This window comes from Pangasianodon hypophthalmus, chromosome 9, assembly GCF_027358585.1.
Source record: "Pangasianodon hypophthalmus isolate fPanHyp1 chromosome 9, fPanHyp1.pri, whole genome shotgun sequence".
NCBI lineage: Eukaryota > Metazoa > Chordata > Actinopteri > Siluriformes > Pangasiidae > Pangasianodon > Pangasianodon hypophthalmus.
The window spans coordinates 25,807,225-25,825,579 of NC_069718.1; the positions used below are offsets into that span (position 1 = coordinate 25,807,225).

Genomic DNA, 18,355 nt, shown 5'->3' on the forward strand with positions numbered 1-18,355 from the left:
CTATTCTTCTCTCTCTCTCTCTCTCTCTCTCTCTCACACACACACACACACTGTTGACACTGATTGTCCTTCATTATGTCTGTGCAATGCTGACCTGCCTTAGTATTAGTAATGCCTAGTAACACATGCCTTCTGTAAACTCAAGGTTTCATGGCATATTTTAATTAATTACTCTTATAAGTAAAAAAAAAAAAAAAAAAAGCCACTCAGTAGATGACCAACACTAACTCTATACTAAGGCCCAGTGGTTGAAAAAACCCTATCACAAGATCAGATCTACTGCAGTGTACCATGGAAATGAGTTTCTAAAATATTGAATACTGTGTCATTTTTCCATGAAATCATTTTATCCCACTACCATCTTCACTAGGAAAGTGGGCACAAATGTTTGCACACTTCATTGTTCTTGCATGTGCAAATGTTCAGCAAAACGTTCTTGGCTTTTTCTTTTGTAAACTCATTACAAATCAAAGGCACTTGTAAGGGCCACACAATGAATTTTCAAAATGCAAGGAGTATGGTATGTTAGAAAAGTCTAACATTGTTAACCCCCTGCCTTGAAAATAAATAAATAAAAAGATAAATAAATAAATATCTCCCCACCAATACATTCTGTGGCTCATTCTCAACCAATTCATGCATCTTAAATAACAGGATTATATCTGAATAGCTGTAAATGTCTAAAACAACTTTAAAGACGATCAGTCAAATCACTTCAGGAGGTCTGAGATGGATGTTCACCAGATGTTATACGAGTGTACGTGCATTAATCTTCTCAAGCTTCCTTTAATCCAAACTTCCATGCAGTAATTGTGGAACACACACACAGCTGGTTTATTTAAGAAATACACTGTATAGCCAAAAGTATGTGGACACCTGACTGATCATCACACCAAAATGTGCTCCTTCCCCAAACTGTTGCCACAAAGTTAGAAGCACACAGTTGTATAGAATGTCTTTGTACAATTTCCCTTCACTGGAACTAAGAGGCCCAAACCTGCTCCAGCATGACAATGCCCCTGTGCACAAAGCGAGCTCCATGAAGACATGGTGTGTGAAGGTCGGAGTGGAAGAACTCGAGTGTCCTGCACAGAGCCCTGACCTCAACCCCACTGAACACCTTTGGGATGAACTGGAACACCGACTGAACCCCAGACCTCCTCGACATCCCAACATCAGCGCCTGACCTCACTAATGCTCTTGTAGCTGAATGAACACAAATCCCCACAGCCACGCTCCAACATCTAGTGGAAAGCTTCCCAGAAGGGTGGAGCTCATTATAACAGCAAACACAGGGGGAATAAATCTGGAATGAGATGTTCAACAAGCACATATGGGTGTGATGGTCAGGGGTGCACATACTTTTGGCCATATAGTGTAAACGGCGTATTAGCGATTTGGACAAATACAGTACCATTTGCTGCAGTGTCATTGCTGTACTAAACAGTCTAAATGGTTGTCTTCCTCTGAAGATTGTTTGCCTTCCTATGAGTTAAAAGTTTCCTATGAGGAAAAGTTATCTAATGTTTCTCATTATGAGATTATTATATAACAAATATAAGATTATCTAGACATACTGACTATTTTCAAGCTCGTTTTATATTACTGAGAGGTTAATTTGCTTCTTTTTGGGGAAACAAATGTTTAAAAAAAGATAAATTTACAATTAAAAGACAATTTAAAGCTTGAGAAATCATCGATAAGTAGGTTTTAAAATCTTATATTTGTTTAAAAACATTAAAAGACATATTAGTTGAATTTGCCTATAATTAGGATGTTTTTACTTGCTAAAATATAATTTTTTTGCAGTGCTGCTCCTTTGAGAGCTTGTCACTTATTGTCTGTACAGATAAAAATGCCTTTTTGGGTAATTTACTTGAGGCAGCTGGGTGGTTTATTACTTAATGTTCTAGGAGTGCAGCATCTGCCGCATTTGCATTTTTTTTTTTATGTTTTTTGTTAGCATGTAGAGTTCGAACACATAAATCTTTTTTTTTTAACTTCATGTTGGTACATGTGAAGGGATGAAGATTGTCTTGTGCTGCATTGGAGAAGTCTATAGCATAGTTCATAGCAGCTCAGTCTCACAGGAAAAAAATATTTGCATGCAATTTATTTGCAGCGCCTTTTATACGATGAATATCAACGTTTTATCACAAGCAAATGCTGCATTACATATCAGACTTTAACGCAAATACCTGGTGTGTCACGTTCTGAACCAAGGAATTTTAAAACCTAACCACTACCACTGCGCTGTTTGACTAAGATTAAAATATAATAAATGATGTTACCTCTTTTTTTTTTAAAACACATTGAGCATAGCCCACTTCATGCATAAGGTTTGTGCTTTTCATGATATATGATTAGACTTACCAGGCTCATGAAACTTCTCCTCTTCTCTCTGCAAACGCTATCAGGTGTGTAAGTCACGCTGTAACACGGTACGATAACGCAGGTGTTTTCAAAATGCGGATAGTTTTTAGGTTGTAAATTCTTTACTACTGATAATACAGAGACCATCCGTGTTTTGAAACTACCCGCTTTAGCGTACTGCAATACCACGTGACTTGCAAGCCTGATTTGTTTGATATGTTTAATAAGTTTGATATGTTGCAGTGTAAAGTATGCTTTTGCCAGAACGTTGATATAAGACGTACTGAACGGCCTGCAGGCAAGTTGCATGCAAATGTCCCTGTCACACTGATGATATATAGGGATAACATCATTTCTGAACCATATCTCATGCTAAATTCTTTAGAAATCAAGTAACAGTATACTGTATGTCACTCATGTGAATGAAACTGTAGCAAAGACTATAACTGCTACCCCTCATCCTAAGTTTTTGTAACCACTTGAGTTACTTCTTATAATTTGAAATTGTCTTTCCAGTTAATTGCTGATCGTGATCTTATATATGATCCGTAGCATAAACTTTTAGATTATAATTACCGTAAACCTGACAGATATAATCCTCAGTTTGTGCCTTTCCTTGTATTTTTAGCATGGGGAAATCATAAAGAAATAATCAGGTCTGTCAGTAAATCATCAAGTCCTTCAATATTGACAGCTCCAGTCTAATATTTACACCAAGATCAATCTGAGCCAATCCAAACAGCCACGTTACACTCAGCCGAGCAGATTCCTAGGAACACCTACTGTAGCTGTGATATGATCGATGTACTGAGTGGCAGTGCGGTGTGTTTCACTCAGATGAGTCCATATTCACTGCGAATTGTTTTGACCTCTATTAAACACATCTTGTAATTCCATGGCAACTGAACTCAAGCAATTATGTCCTGATGCATGAATGACTGTTCTGTTAATTTTCACATCTTTCAAAGATATTTTGTATATCATGTGGCACAGCTCTTGAAAATGTGAAACACACCATTTGGCACACATAGAACGGCATAAACGGATGTCCTTCAAAATTTTGTGTTGCACTAAGTATTTAAATAGCTGCTTGTAGATTTGATGTAATTGTGTGTGTGTGTGTGTGTGTGTGTGTGTGTGTAACTAAAGAAGTAAACAGCTCAGGCCACTCTTTTAACTTCACTGAAGCTGCTTGCATGAGAGTGTAGGAGTAGAAAAGTATTTAAATTACTTACCCCGCTCCTCTCACTCTCCTCCCTAGCATAATGTATCTGCTATAAGCATAATTTAAGTGACAGGCCTGATAGCAGCTTTAAATCATGTTCCTACTAGGGGCAAAACCTAAATCATAACATCAGAACCCCCTAGATAATTGCAAATTACATCTAGCCTCTGACATGGCATCTGTTTTCCATTCTTTGTCGCCTAGCAGAATGAGGCGCAGGGCAAACAGCAGCAGTGCTTTAACAAATACATTTCCCTGCAGAAAAGTCAGGGAACAATGCAAATCCAGATAATTCGGGTCTCGACACGTTATAATTTCACAATGTCGAGTGTGATTTCACTTTGTTAATGAGTTTAATTGTCATGGCATGGATAGAACTTATAGTACAAAGGGCTACATAAAGTCACTTTGTTTCATAATTCCTGACAGTGCAGTCTTTTAAGTATAAGAAATGAAACCTATGAGACAAACGACCTTAGGCTAACAGAAAAATTACATACAAATGTCAATATTCTATTCAAAAAGTGATTCCATTATCTGTTCCATTATCTGAGCTTGTTCTCATGTCAAGTCACTGGAGTGGAAAGATTAATCGGCTTTCTAGCAATTTCTCAGCACACCTTTGTTAGCACCTTCTAGGAATGTAACTTCTATACCTTTTGCAATTTGAGTCCAATGAGAGGAGTCTGGTTATGGAAGGGATTCAGAAATAAAGGAAGGATGGGATAAAGAATAGAAGAGATAGGGTATTGAAAAGCATTGTTTGTCTTTCACTAGGCATAAAGAGCTCAGGAAGAGACCGCTTCTTAGAAAATTGTGTGTGTGTTTGTGTGTGCGTGTGTGTTGTATTAACAGTATATAAACAAATGGAGATAAACAAGTGTGATCTATGAGAGAAGGTTTTACAAAGCTCCCAAAAACAAACCTGACTGATGTGTAGTCACTGCAGGCTTATGTACCCAAGGTCAGGTGAGGGCTGTGTGTTTCCCTGATGCATTGTTTGCCAGCTGTGAGGTGCCTTTACCCGGCTTCCAAATACAGGCTGGAGTGATGCCCACTTCGAATGCCCTCCATCTCTGTAAGCTAAAGTCCCCAGTGCCTGTTTATTGCACAGCCATTGCACAGCATCGTGGAGCGCCACAGCAGCGTGACATGGGTCGATTAATCCAGCTCCCACTCCATCACTGCCAGCTCACAGCCATGTCCCAAAGCACACTAATATATATGATAATAATCATAATACCACGCCACAGCCAGATGCAGTAATGTCATTTCCTCTCTCCTACCAAGCAATATTTCCTCCCTGATTCTGTCAGCCAGTGCTTTCTGAGCACGCACGCTGTCCCGCTGCCTCGTGAGCTTTCAGGCTTTTTAATGCTATTTCCACATTACACATGTACTCCTAATATCTCTTATACACAACATTAGAGATTAACCCACAGTTCTTCTCACTCACTGCTTGATCCCACAAAACACCAACTGTGATGGGTCTGCCTCAGCAGCCCTCGTGTGCTTTACTGCGTTAGTGGCCCAGTGACCAGTTTTTCATTCAGCACATTTCTCCTCTCCATTTAATGACGTCCCCACTGAACCCAAACAACCCTGTTCTGAAATATTAATGGCTACCTGCTAGGAGCTCTAGCAGCCCTGAGCAAATACAGCATGCTGGGAAAACAGGCTGTAGTTATGTGGCAGTGAAAGAAACAAGCAACAAACAAACCTGACTGACTTTCTTTTTAACTTCACAGCAATCCTTAAAGCTGTGTTGAGCCCTGTGCTGGAGAAAACAAGAGGAATTTGGGGTGGAGAGAGAAAAAATAAATAATACACCTGGGCCATTTCATGTCAGACTCCTATCTATTTAATGTTAGTTGGATTGTTTTTTTTAATTATTATTATTATTATTATTTATTGCAGGCTCTCATCATTTGAGAACCTGAGAATCACATGAGTGAAAAATATTTAGGTGGATGTCAATTATAATCCTATTTTCTGGTCCAAATGTGCTTAGAAATTGTACTTGTATGAGTAAACTTTAAAGTGTTTCCTATAAATGGTCATCTCATACACCAAGGTTTCCCAAAGTTTTTGGGCAAATGGCCATAAATAAATATTATGAATTTCCTGTGAATGACCCAAATCCTTGACCACTCTACATTTTTTATTTATAACATAGGAATACTGTAATATTTGAACATTTTATTATACTAATAACATATGTAGGTATAACATAAACAACTAAAAACCAAAGGGATATCGCTTGCATTGACTTACCTGTTTAGTGGGAAGTGTTGTGTTATTATAGAAGAAGACAAAGCCTTTATTTGTCACATATACATTACAGTGCATGTCCCAGCTTGTTAGGAAGTTGGGGACAGAGCACAGGGTCAGCCATGATACAGCACCCCTGGAGCAGAGAGGGTTAAGGGCCTTGCTCAAGGGCCCAACAGTGGCAGCTTGGAGTGCTGGGGCTTCTGATCAGTAACCCAGAGCCTGAGCCATCGAGCCATTGAGCCACCACTGCCCAGCATTATAGCAACAGGAAGCAGAGGAGCCTGGTTTATACTTGACGCATGACTTTATGTGCGTGTGCAGAAGCAGTGGCAATGCGAAAGGCATTGTTCACACACTCGCTGCGTATCTTACTGTGTGTACATCTTGAGGATCAAACACCAAAACATCCCTGTCCATCAGGTTTCCATTCAAACTGTAAAATGTTTAGCTACTTCATGCACAGCAACGTTAAACACACTCACAAGCTCTGTTTCTTTTTAAAACTTCCTGCTATCGTCATGACTGTTGTGATGAGACGCATCTCATATCTAAAACTCTGACCTCGCATTCAAAAGTATTATATAAAATAATCTAGAAAATTGGTATGCAAAACACCTTTATATAGTTTTTTTTTTTCATTCAAACACTAACTATAATAGAAAAAAATGTAATGTTAGTACTCAATAACATTCTAAAATAGTATATAAGTATGCAATTTGAGACACAATGCTAGTTTGTTTAGTGGAGTTAAATGTTTGAAATTAGTCAATTTTTTTAAACAACATTAATTTAAAGGTGGCTTGTTTGCATGTGACTCCCAGTAACATTGCAAAATATTAGCACACAAAATCCGTCTTTGATATTTCTAAGATGAATTTGTAAAATACATGAATGAAACAAAAGAGTTTCTCTTGCAACCCAATTTGTAAATCAAGAGACCCCACGTGGGATCTCAACCCTACTTTGGAAATCCCTGTCATACAACCAAATTGTGCAACAACCTCACAGAAATGAATCTGGAGCAAATAAATTATTTATCGCTTTTCTGTTTTAAATCAGCTTCAGTCTGCTCCTGATTTAATGGAATAAGAGAAAGAGAGAAACAAAAGCAATCCTGAGACATTTGTGAGTGAGTGGTGGATGGCAGAGCTGCCTGTCTGGCAGTCAATGAGGTGTGATTGACAGCCCTCAGCACATGATGCTCACACACTGATGCTCTTAGTGCTCTTAAGCAGCTCTGATGGTTCTAATGTCTTCACAAAGCAAGCCGCAGAGAGACACAGAGAGAGCATCCCTCATTAAACGACTCAGCAGGAGATGAGGGTGTACACAGTGTACACAAACAAACAAATCAAACACACTAAACCCAACATCAAGCGCGTTTAAACTGCCATTAAAAGCTTATTATGCAACTCAAATGAAACACTTACAGTGGTCTTCTATTCTGACACTGTTTTTTTTCAAGTTTAAAGCTGCTGGATGTAAGATGTAAGACATTTTTCTGGTTATCTGCATAATCTGGTGGTAACGCAGTCACATTTTTAGGTCCTAGTAAGTGAGCAAGACCTCTTATTTTCAGTAAAAGCTTGCTTTTTAGGTATTGTCAGCTCTTGGCTCTCATTATGATTGTCTGATCCAGCAGCAGTGGTCGTGCATTAGCATATAATAACCAGCACATGACTTACAGCATGAAGTAGTCATCTAAGTTTAGCTAGCTAGCTAGTTCTGCTTGAAGGAGAACAGGTTGCTTCGCTGTCTTATAGCAAATCGTGGGGGTGAATATAGAGGTTTTCTCCAAAACTAGATTCCTCTCCACGGCCAACGACAGTAAGCTAGTTGCTTACTTTAGCTCGCTAACCTAATACACAGTGCAGAGACCTAAATTATCATGTCTGGCTGCTAAATGATGGTGATATAACCATCTTTGAAGTACAAAAATACACAGAAGCACAGAAAATATAATGTTATCCCCTCACCATCTACTATTATCACTTACATTACACCTTTCTCAAGGATAAATCAGCTGACTATCATATACAAGATTAATACCAAATTAGCAAATAAATAAATGCCTTTTAACAAGAATTTAAGCTCTAACAAGCCTGTTCAACAAGAAAAAAGCTTAAATTCCTTCATGTCTGAATCCTTGTTCCTAGTATTTGATTATATTGGACTCTTTTACCCTGCTTCACTCTCTCCCTCCCTCCCTCTCTCTCTCTCTCTCTGTCTCTCTCTCTCTCTCCTGATTGGTTGTCGCTCTAGTCTGTCACCATGTAGTCAGACTTCTTTCTTGCCTGGGGTATGATGTAAACATTTCTCATCAATTCCAACACTCCTAATTCAGCACTGACTGTGAACTACTATTATGTTATTAAAGAATTTTTTGCCAAGTGACTCATTATTTATGTTTTTAATCATAAGGAAATCATTTAAGAAATCATGATATGCTCCTAATGCATGATGCCAGTGCAAGTGGCTGGAACTCAACTTGTAAATGACACATACACAATTAGTGAATAGTTCAGGATTCAGAGGTGTGTCGGGGCAAAGGCATAGACTCTAATATCAAATAAGTGTGTGAGGGTGCACACGTCACATTGGACATGCTAGGTGAATCTTAGTTTGGAGAGAGGGTCAAAGGTCAAATGCAAACCAACCTCAATTGTTTAGTATGGTTTGAATGGAGGAAGGCACTAAAAGGCTTGAGGTTTCCAACGTTCTCTCTTTTTTAATAATAAATCAAAACAATTAACTTCTTGGATATTTTTTGGACTTAAGGATTGTTGAATCTATGGTTTTTTGTTTTACAGAAATTTAAGTCTGTTATGTGATTTGAATTGAAGCTATTTGAGATTAGCCTAAAGTACTAAAAGTACAGTTAAAAAACAAAACAAAAACAAAAAACATTGTTTAGACAAATTTAATAATTTGGTCCTTCTCATGTTTCCAGTCTGACTATTCTATGTGAAGAGTAAAAAAGCAATAATAACCATGTGATACAATTCATGTGATACAAATGTTATTTTAAGCACCAGCTCGATTGTTTTCAGTTCCTTCATTCAAATTAATTCATTGTTTTCATTCCTCTTGTGACAGTACTGTCATAAAAAAAAATCATATTCTTTTAAAAAAAAAAAAAGTGCAATATTGTGTTTTTCTGTTCCTTCAGTAATTCTGTAGCCTTAGACCAACCTCTAGCCATTTGGGAGTTACACACCACTGGGTTGACACTCAATTGTGTCCTTTAATAGTACTTATTACACAACATGGTACAAATCACACATAAGTATACAAGTGTACCACGAGGCAAGTCTACCACAACACTGCTGGGTGACTGAAGGAGTTGTTAGTATTATCGGTTTTCCCACAGGAGTGCTGCAATATGATGAACCTTTCCCAGGAATCTGACCTTTATCCCATAAGGTCAAAACAGATACATCATGAGGAAATTTTAGTTATATAATTCCCGTATTTCAGTGTAAAGCAATGCTGGAGGATTTATGAAAGAAGATAATGTGTCCACCTGCCATCTTACCTTTCATGAGGTGTACTTACGATATCCACTTCTTATTGGAGCATGAAATTGAATGCTCAGTTCATTTGTATTAAAATGATTATGGAGCCTCATTCCAGTACAGCTTCTTATTTATGAAGTCTACGAAGGATGCCAGCCAAATGAATCGCCAACCAAAACTAAAGTGTTAATCAAATTTACATTTATAACACTCTTATGAAGCACTATGTGGACCTTCTACAACTTTCTCAAAGTGCCTTAAATGTGCTGTTAGTAGAAGGTAAGCTAATAACTTGCAGGATATGGAGCTCTTCCATGTAAAGTCGCATAAATCCTCCAATATCACCTTACATGTTTTGACATAAGCCTTTCATAAATTCTCCTGCACTGCTTTATAAAATATTTATGCATTGCATATGAACAAAGGCACTATGTAGGTAGCCTTCGAATATTCAAATTCATTTTTGCCTCTCTCTCTCTCTCTCTCTCTCTCTCTCTCTCTCTCGCTCTCGCTCTTGCTCTCTTCACTTATCCATTCAGCAGTGGTCAGCGCCAACGTGCAGGCTTACAATTAAAATGTCCACTTTATGCAGAGAGATTAAACTTGGCTTTGCTAAGAAGGCTAAAAGCCTTTAATTTAATAGAAATATCTTTCCTCTTCTGTACTTAACAGATCTGTCCTGAGCTAACAGAGAAATGGTAAGGAAAAAATGACAGAATTATATATTAACCCATTGCTTTGTGGCTAAAGTTGGCAGCAAATTATGTCCTGAGTTCCTGACTTTCAGAATGTCCGACCAAAAACGACAGCATGGACATTTGGCTGGATATTCTGTGCTTAAACGCTGAGCCCTTACTGCAGTGATTTGTCTTTGTGTCCTTGTCTATTTTGTTCTGCTCACAAATGAGAAAGTATTAGCAACTGGACAGTGATTGTATTAGTATTAGTGACTGGAAAGCAGCCAATCTACCACCTTTACCCAATTTATATCTCTCATTCACTCACTCCCTCACACGCTCACTCACTCACTCTCTCTCTCTCTCTCTCTCTCTCTCTCTCTCTATCACATATCATTGGCTCACTGGCAAAACACCAAACACAGATTGATGAGTCAGACAATGGTTATTCTTCACTGATATTTATATTCCGTTAACAATGCTTAATCTGTGCATTGTAAAGCAACCCAATGCACAGAAACAAGTTTGCTATTAAGTGTCCAGTCTATATCTGTACTCATTCACATTAACATGCATATTAAATTTTGCAGAGGACGGTGCAGTGTTGCAGAGGGTAACATTGCCACCTCGAAGCTCCAGGGTCCTCAGTTTGATCCTGAGCTCAGGTTATTGTCTGTGTGGAATTTCACATGGGTCCATGTGGGTTTACTCTGTGTTCCCCAGGTTCTTCCCACCTCCCATTAAACATGCCACTAGGTGAAGTGATGACTATAAATTGCCCCTAGTTGTAAATGTGAAGTGACTAGTGTCCCAGCCAGGGTGTATTCCTGTCTTGCACCCAGTGTTTTCAGTGTGGGATAGGCATGAATTAATTAATTAATTAATTAATTAATTTGGCAGACAATTTAACCCAAAGCAACACTGTGGCATGCCCAGCCATAACTAGTCAACAGTGATAGAAGTCCACAATACTAGTTTCTGCCAGCTTACCTAAAACAAGGAAATGGTTGTAAGACAAATGAAGAGGTTTCTGTGAGAAGACATTTTTATTTAATATTTATGGAAGGATTCTCCAGTGACAGCACTTTGTAACAGTCAGGGTTTTAACTTCAACAGAGAAATATATATATATATAAGCAAAATACCTCCATTTTCAGGGGCTCAAAGGTATTTGGACAAAGTGATATAATTGTAAATATAACCATAATTTTAATACTTGGATGAAAATCCTTTGCAGTCAATGACTGCCTGAAGTCTGGAGCCCATGGACATCACCAGGTTTCCACTGAGTTTCCTCCCTGGAGATGCTTTGCCAGGTCTTCACTGCAGCCACCTTCAGTTGCTGCTTGTTTGTGGGTCTTTCTGCCTTCCATCTTGTCTTCAGTAAGTGAAAAGCAGCTCTATTGGGTTGAGATCAGGAGACTGACTTGGCCATTGAAGAATATTCCATTTCTTTGCCTTCAAAAAGTCTTGAGTCGCTTTCGCAGTATGTTTAGGGTCATTATCCACCTGCACTGTGAAGCGGCATCCTATCAGTTTTGTAGCATTTGGCTGAATGTGAGCAGAGAGTAAAGCCCTATACACCTCAGAATTCATCCTGCTACTTCTGTCAGCAGTCACATCATCAATAAGCACCAGTGAGCCCGTTCCATTGGCAGCCATACATGCCCATGCCGTAACACTTCCTCCACCATGTTTGACACATGATGTGGTATACTTTGGATCATGAGCTGTTCCTTTCTTTCGCCATACTTTTCTCTTCCCATCATTCTGGTACAAGTTAATCTTGGTTTCATCAGTCCAAAGAATCTTATTCCAGAACATGGGAGGCTTTTTTAGATGTTTTCTGGCAAAGTCTAATCTGGCTTTCCTGTTCTTGAATGTTACCAGTGGTTTGCACCTTGTTATAAACCCTCTGTATTTACATTCATGAAGGCGTCTCTTGATTGTAGATTTTGACAGCGACACGCCTACCTTCTCCAGAGCATTCTTGACTTCTGTTGATGTTATGAAGGGGATTTTCTTCACCAAGGGAAGGATTCTGCGATCATCCACTTTAGTTGTCTTCCACAGTCTTCCAGGCATTTTGGTGTTGCTGAGCTCGCCAGTGCATTACTTCTTTTTAAGAATGTACCAAATTGTTGATTTGGCCACACCGTAAAGTTTTTTCTATCTCTCTGATAGGTCTCTTTTGTTTTTTCATCCTAATGTTGGCCTCCTTCACTTGCATTGAGATCTTCTTGGACTTCGTATTGGTAGCTCCGGTCGAACAGCTGCCAAATGCCAACTCAATACCTGATATCAACTCCAGACCTTTTATCTGCTTCATTTGTCTTGATGTAACGAGGGAATGGACCGCACCTGGTCAATTAACTTCTTGTCAGTCAGTTGTCCAAATACCTTTGGGCCCCTGAAAATGGAAGTACGTTGCTTAAAATGGCTGAAATTCCTGAATGGTAAATGCCATATATATATATACATATATATATATATATATATATATATATATATATATATATATATATATATATATAAGCATCCAGGAAATAATTCCAGTGTACTTCAGTAATAAGGGTAGAGGTGATAAAAGTTCAGCATAGTACATAAAGTTTCCGGGAACTTTCAGACAAACGTCCTTTGCCAGGTATATACAGTGTACTATATACCTATAAAAAATTTTCAATGTTCAGTGGACATTTCCCAGTAACACTGCAATGTAGTCAGACACTTAACTTAATCTGTCTGGGAAGCCAAGCCTACACTCAGTCCTGCGCTAAAGAAGCATCACTGACACAAATCCCCATTCTGATGGGATGGATGGCGCTCAGGCTGGGATTGTGAGGAAGGCATTGCTCCAGGCTGAACACCCACTCCAACACAAAGCAGGTTTTTAACAGGATTACTCCTCCTCTCTGTGACAGAGAGAGAGAGAGAGAGAGAGAGAGTGAGAGAGAGAGAGAGAGAGAGAGAGATTAACACCATGCATGCTGAAACACATTAACAGTCCTGAGTCACCTCTCTTTGGGATCATACAGTGTCTTCAGCTGATCTGACAGGCACCTCCTTCTCTTATTCCTCTATTTCTATCTTCCATTGATCTACATCTTTCCTTTAGAAGACTACCTGGAATTATTTTTACGGCCAGTCATTAAATGCAGTAAACCCCAGATCACAAAATCTAAATAAAAAAAATAGGGACTAGAATTTATGTTCTCATCCAGCCTGCCTGCCTGCCTGAAGGTAATGTTTATTAATGTATATGTGACAATACTTGATTATGCTAGTGTTGTTCCATAGAGAGAAAGAAACCATGGCAGGCTGTCCATCAACAAAGACATACTTCACTCTCAGTGCATTCTCTGAGGCCATGGACAGTTTGACAAGTGTGTAACATATAGTCTGACAGCTTATTGCTGGAAAACCCAGATAGCAATTCAAAGCTAGTCAATTACAGCAGCTTAAAATAAGACTGCAAAAAGAGAGCAATGCAATTCTAAAGAGGTTTAGTTTTCCTCCTGGGCTCCACGCTTGAGAGATGAACTCTAACATCAACATCTTACTGAACTGCCAGCTTTCAGTTTCTGTGCCAAATGGGATGATATAAATTATGTAAATTAGAGAACTGTAGGGGGAAAAAAAACTGGTTAGTATATGGTGTGTATAATTGACGCCGGCAGAAAAAGAGTGGATCCGCTTTGGGGGCTGTATAATAATTGGACGTGTGGTTTGGGAACGGCTGAAAGCCAACATCAGACGAAGAAAATGGAAGGATTTCCACTGCTGATTTGTATCCTTTTGGCCTTTTAACAAAAATTCTGATGCCATGAAAACCCTGAGAGTTAGCTTGGTATCATCATTAGTGATTGTAAATGTGATATTTGTTGTTGTTTCCCAAACCATTTTTGTTCAGATTCAGGCTGTAAAATATTGGTAACATTTAACAATCTATTAATACTGCAAGATTGCCAAATAATATAGGCTAGTTATCATTGCAATCATTAGTTAATCATTAACAGACTTATTACACAGCTAGTTATTTGATTACGGATGTATTACTTAATGTCTTTTAATATATGCTCATTGTAAAGGACTATATAAATATATTACATAATGTTGTTACTTGTTTAAGAAATATTTAATTTTCTTTGATTAATTTGGCTGATGATTTTATCCAAAGCAACTGAGACAGGATACAATCCAAGCATAGAACTGAGCAGTCGAGACTCTTACTGACTCTCTTGAGAGATTTGTAATTTTCTAATTAGTAACTCAAATCACTAATCACCAAGGTACTACTACCACATAAAATTTTAAAATACACTTATTTATTTTCCATTGAAGACATAACTAAGCAGCAACAAAAAAAAATTAAAGGTTATATGTATACACTGAAAAAAATATTGGAGTGAGATTTACTAATTTCCACACATAAAATCTACGTAAATTTAAATATGCATAGTGTAAGTAAGGTTTACACAGAACCAAGGATCATTCTTATTAAAAATATAAGTAAATTTAACTACCAGTTTTCGTTCTTTTTTTTTTTATCAGTAAATTTCAACACTGTAAAAGCTACACATCCTCTAAATGTTATTTCTTGTTCTCATTTGGAAATTTCACAAATCATTATCATTACAACTTAATGGCCACTAACACCTTAAATGGCTCCAACCAGAAGTAGAACTCCACACACTTATATTAGCTTTCATCAAGACTGAACTGGCAGAAGCCAGCATGACTACTTCATTAACATACGCACACACACAACAAACCATACGCCTGACTGACAAAGAGGGTGAACCAAGAAAACTTTACCGAAACACTTGATCTTTCAAAACACTTCATAATACAATAGCCTTAGGCCCTAAAGCCAACAGAAAACAAGTTGAAACATATGTTGGAAACAATCTATCCATAATGCTCAAATTTCAGTTTAAAGTGCAAAAACGTTTGAAAATCGAGTTCAAAAGCCAAACCCCCACATTAGTCTGCAGTCAGTTCAAATAAACATTACTGCTTTTTTTTTTCTAGTTTTGTGAGCGCTTGCAACATAACAGTAAATTTAACCCAGGAAAATATGTAAAATATACACCTTGGGTATATTTAGGTACATATTAGCATGAATTAATTTAGTACAGCAATTCTAATAAATTACTTTTTGTATAAACATCACAGATTTGTTTTGGTCATTTTTACTAAACCACTGAATCTTTTTTTGTGTGTGTGTGTAAACCTGCAATATTAACCAGTGAGTGTTTGTTTGAGTACAGTACATGTCTCCTCATAGTAGGGGTATAATACAGTGCCATTATCTGTAACTAACTAACTAACTTATAACAACAAATAGCAATTTTAGAACATAACTTTATTCAGCTCCTGAACCAGCTTTCTGGAAAGCTTTCTATCTTCTATCTTCAAAGCTAACTTTGTTTCCAAACAACAATATCTATCCCAGATCAAGCAACTGTTATTTACAGTTGATAGCAATAGCAATCTGGTAATATTTTATCAGATTTACTTTATTTTTTAGGGTTGTTACATTCCAGAAAGATCAGAAAAGTTTGCTGGCTACGTTGTCAGAATCTACAGTAAAGCTGGAAGAAATCATTGATGGAAAAAAAAACTAATAGTGCATCTCCTATTAATATCCATTTTAATTAACTTTGTTCGGTGAGCAGAGTTGCCAGGTTCCACATATAATGACCATGTATTGCAGATACATTCTGCAAATCTGAAATGCACAGTGTTAAAAAGAAAATTTACCTTTTCATATGCCAGGCTAGTTTCAAGTCTTTTCTGTGATTTTTGAGCTGAAATTGAAAATTTGCTAAAAACCTGGCAACCCTGCCCATGAGCTTCACCAGTCTGTTCTTTACAGATCCACATAAAAGTAAAAACCTCCTGCTTGCATGACTTTTTTGTTTCGTCCTGCAGGATCCCGATACACACACCTAGCCTGAACCTTTCTGGCAAGGTTTCTATTAAAAAAATTAAATTAATAAATATGAATGTATTCATATTCAGTTATATCCATACCTCATAGTGGTTTACAGTAACAGAAATGAGGAATACACAAAAAACCTGCTGCTCAACTGGCATGTTGCCATGTATCCCATTTACTGTGCACTCTATTTCACTTTTCATCCATTTCATATAACATAACCCACAATGTGAATGTCTTGTCCATAATAGTGTGTCCAAATAGGAACAAGATAAACTAGTATTTATTCTGGAAGCACTAGGTAATAGTTTTCCTCCTAACATAACAATTGGACCTCAGTGTTTTGCCAAACTTTACTTAGTTTGGTATAGTTGAAAATATGCAGGGAAGTTTTGAAAATGTAATTAAATATCTGCCCAAGAAGGTAACAAATACACCTGGATCTTTGTTAATAATAAAAATAACAAGGAAAAAGAAAAACCCACAGATTTTTTTATGATTTTGTGTAAGCCAGCAGTTGAATATATAAGTATTATTCAAAAAAAAAAATCTGTAAACTTGACACTGAACCTCATGTTATCTGCTCTGAGTGCAAGGACTTTCCCTTTCATTGAGGTCATTCGTACAACACTGTGATAAGCGCTCAGTTCTGTAGATTGTTCAGTGCATAGCCTCCGCAGCAGATCTGCCAGAACTGCAGGCTGCAGTTGTAACCGGAACAGATGGCATATGGCTAAAAACTGTCATCCAATTAGTTTACTAGCTTAAAGGAAAGCATAAAATCACACGCAAGAAAGTGAATTATTATTTAAAATAGCACCATTTTTTGAAGTATATTATCTCCTATGTTCAACCCACTGAGCTATCACTACACCCAGTATACTATGTAACTAGTACAATCTACACATGAAACATATTGTCATTGTTTATCAAATATTATAGTATTATATTCTGAAAATGAGAACTCTAATCATTCATTCATGCCTGCAGTAGATGTTAATCAATTACCTAATATAAGGCAGGCTGTCATGGGTTTTTTTTTTTTTTTTTTTTGGTTTATTTTTTATTTTTAATTTGTGGATAAGTACACAAATGTACTGTGAGTACAGCTGAGCATGGATGAAAAGTTAAACATGAGCTTGGATGATAGTCTAGCTTTATTGAGGCCTGTGATGCTGATTTTTGTATTAAGAGCAGGGTTTTTCAAGTTACACTGTTTCTAAGGTGCATCTAAAATTTTCTACACACCAAAAAACTGACACTAGTTTTGTTTTGTTTTGTCCCAAAAGAACAGCATTGATGCCAAAACTTCAAAATAGGTAGCAGTATTAAGAAGACGTGTCTAAATACTTGTACACTCCATGCAGCAAATGAAATTAGGTGATGACTCTAGTACACACAGAGATCAGGTCACCTCATGCTGTGAGAGAGTTGATTATTACATAAGTAGTTGAATATTCGCTAACTAGGCAATAGCAGTAGGGAAGATCCAAATGGCTGAGCATCCCTGAGTTTTCCAGTACACTTTGAAATGATCAGATATCAGATATTGCATTCCATATATAGATCAGTGGACATCATTCATGTAAACAGCATCACTTTTCCTTATTTTCCATATCTGCTTGTTGCAGAAATACAAATGCACACAACTTTTAACTTGAAAGGAAAAAATGCATCTAGCTTTTCCTATGCCTGAACATTTTGAGTTGTAGTTGTGGTAAAAATTTTGGTGAAACCTGGCAGCCTTCCCCACATTCCTCAGCAAGCTGTTCTTTATGCTCAAAAGTTGTACATGTAACTTTTATTTGTTGTTGTTTCATCTGCCAGGATTCCAGTCTCTCAAGCTGACAAGCTTTCTAAAATTATAAATGTAAAAAAAAAAAAAAAAATAGGCAGGCATCTTGAACCTAATGCTGAGCAACTACATGGTGAGATTGAGGAATTACAAATTTGAGTTGGCCATACATAGTATATGAATAAAGCTGAATTTATACTTAGTACTTTATATATAGATATAGTAAAGTTTATTTCCTGTTTCCTATTTTCAGATTACAATAAACCAAAATATAAGGTCATTAAACCTATTTCTAGACATTTCTTTTATATAGTCTTGTTCTATTAGCAGATTTTTTTTTTTTTCAAATTTTAAGTATGTATTTCTAGAAAGAAGCAAAATTATCTACCAGTAGAATAAGAAAATAGTTTTAAATGTCTAGAAATAGGTTTAATAATCTTAAACAGTATTTGCTTTACTATAATCTTATAATAGGAAATACTACATGATTTTTACTGTAATCTTCTATATAGTCTTTACTCCTTACTATAAAGATATTTTCACTTTGTAAGATTT

At 37.1% G+C, this 18,355-nt stretch overlaps 1 protein-coding gene across 5 annotated transcripts in view; it reads left to right on the forward strand.

Moving 5' to 3' along the window:
- chrm2a (cholinergic receptor, muscarinic 2a) overlaps positions 1–18,355 on the forward strand; it is a 95,047-nt gene that overhangs the window by 45,168 nt on the left and 31,524 nt on the right. For 2 of the 5 annotated variants that reach the window (XM_026919226.3, XM_053236779.1), the window contains exon 3: positions 10,060–10,085. The exons of the other annotated variants lie outside the window; for them this stretch is intronic. The gene's annotated coding sequence lies outside the window, so the exon portion shown is untranslated. The remainder of the gene's footprint in view (positions 1–10,059; positions 10,086–18,355) is intronic. 5 annotated transcript variants of the gene reach the window in all.